The 2,337-nt window shown below is 38.0% G+C and overlaps 1 non-coding gene across 1 annotated transcript; it reads right to left on the bottom strand.

Moving 5' to 3' along the window:
• Positions 1 to 204: 204 nt before the first annotated feature.
• On the bottom strand, positions 205 to 311 carry LOC120882752. Its single transcript, XR_005725604.1, has one exon. It is a non-coding gene; the product is annotated as a U6 spliceosomal RNA (small nuclear RNA).
• Positions 312 to 2,337: the final 2,026 nt, after the last annotated feature.

Below are 2,337 nucleotides of genomic sequence, written 5' to 3'. Positions count from 1 at the left end.
TATAATGACACTTTATAACTAAAGCAATAGGACAATGTTAAATACATATGGCTTAAAATTGTACAATACTGTATTGTTTTGGTGGTAAGATACTTTTAAAAAATTATTTTTTGTTTGAAGGAAAATTGCTTTACAGAATTTTGTTTTCTGTCAAACCTCAACATGAATCAGCCACAGGTATATATGTATCTGCTCCCTCTTGAAAAAAATATGGAACACTTGATGAATTTGCATTTCATCATTGCACAGGGTCCATGCTAATCTTCTCTGTATCATTTCAGTTTTAGTATAAGTGTTGCCAAAGTGAGCAAAGAGCCTCTTGAAGGTGAAAGAGGAGAGTGAAAAAGCTGGCTTTAAACTCAACATTCAAATGTTAAGATCATGGCATCTGTTCCCATCACTTCATGGCAAACAGATGGGAAAGCAGTGGAAACAGTGACAGACATTATTTTCTTGGGCTCCAAAATCACTGTGTACAGTGACTGCAGCCATGAAATTAAAAGATGCTTGCTCCTTGGAAGAAAAGCTATGACCAACCTAGACAGCATATTAAAAAGCAGAGACATTATTTTGCCTACAAAGGTCCATACAGTTAAAACTATGTTTTTTTAAATAGTCATATATGGATGTGAGAGCTGGACAATAAAAAAGATGAGTGCTGAAGAATTAATACCTCAAACTCTAGCGTTGGAGAAGACTCTTGAGAGTCCCTTGGATGGCAAAGAGATCAAATCAGTCAATCCTAAAGGAAATCAGTCCTGAATATTCACTGAAAGGACTGATGCTGAAGCTGAAGCTCCAATACTTTGGCCACCTGATTCAAAGAGCTGACTCATTGGAAAAGACCCTGATGCTGGGAAAGATTTGAAGACAGGAGGAGAAGGGGACTACAGAGGGTGAGATGGTTGGATTGCATCACCAACTCAATGGACATGAGTTTGACCAAACTCCAGAAGATGGTGAAGAACAGGGAAGTCTGATATTTTATTGCACTTATATGTGTTATATTTGCAAGTTGAGCATATCCATTAAAAATTGCATTTTAATATATAAGCTTTGGCACAATACTATATTTAACACCATATCTCTGTAATATATGAGAGTTGTTATATTATATGTTGTTGTTCAGTTGCTCAGTCGTATCCAACTCTTCATAACTACATGGACTGCAGCATGCCATTCTTCCCTGTCCCTGACCATCTCCATGCCATCCAACCATCTTAACCTCTGTCACCCTTTTCTCCTTCTGCCTTAAATTTTTCCCAATATCAGGGTCTTTTCTGATGAGTCAGCTGTTTGCATCAGGTGGCCAAAGTTGTGGAGCTTCAGCTTCAACATCGATCCTTCCAAAGTGTATTCAGGGTTGATTTCCTTTAAGATTGACTGGTTTCATCTCTCTGCTTTCCAAGGTACTCTCAAGAGTATTCTCCAGCTCCTTTGTTCAAAAGCATCTATTCTTCAGTGCTCTGCCTTCTTTATTGTCCGACTCTCACATCCATACATAACTACAAGAAAGACCAAACCCTTGACTATATGGACTTTTGTCAGCAAAGCGATGTCTTTTTTTTTAACACAATCTCTTGGTTTGTCAGGGCCTTCCTACCAAGAAGCGTATCTGAGATTGTCAATAGTTCTCCTGGAAATCTTGATTCCAGTTTGTTGCTCATCCACCCTGGCAATTCACATGATGTGCTCTGTGTGTAAGGTGAATAAACAGGCTGATGATAAGCAGCCTTGTTGTACTCCTTTCTCAACCCTGAACCAGTCAATGTTCTAACTGTTGCTTCCTGGCCCACATAACAGTTTTCTCAGGAGACAGGTAATATGGTTTTGTATTCTCATCTCTTTAAGAGCTTTTCAAACAAAAATAGTTTATTATGATCCACACAAAGGTTTTAGTATAGTCAATGAAATAGAGATATATGTTTTTCTGGTATTCTCTTTCTTTCTCTTTGATTCAGCAAATTTTGGCAATTGGTCTCTCATTCCTCTTCCTTTTCTAAACTCCTCCTTGAACACCTGGAAGTTCTTGGGTCATGTAATGCTGAAGCATAGCTTGAAGGATTTTGAGCATAAACTTGCTAGCACTGAAATGAGTGTAATTGTGTGAATTGAATATTCTTTGGCTTTGCTGTACTTTGGGTTTTGAATGAAAATTGACCTTTTCCAGGCCTGTGGCCACTGCTGAATTTTCCAAATTTGATGGCATATTAAGTGCAGCACTTTAACAGCATCATCTTTTAGTTGCAGATTAAGTCCACACAATCAAATAGGTAGATTCTGTGTCTCTGGAACATATAAAAGGACAATGAATGTTCCCACAAAAGGAAACACTCA

Source organism: Oryx dammah, unplaced genomic scaffold (assembly GCF_014754425.2).
Source record: "Oryx dammah isolate SB20612 unplaced genomic scaffold, SCBI_Odam_1.1 HiC_scaffold_23, whole genome shotgun sequence".
Taxonomy (NCBI): domain Eukaryota; kingdom Metazoa; phylum Chordata; class Mammalia; order Artiodactyla; family Bovidae; genus Oryx; species Oryx dammah.
Note: the sequence above shows the minus strand (reverse complement) of the source record. Positions and strands in the feature narration are given on the sequence as shown.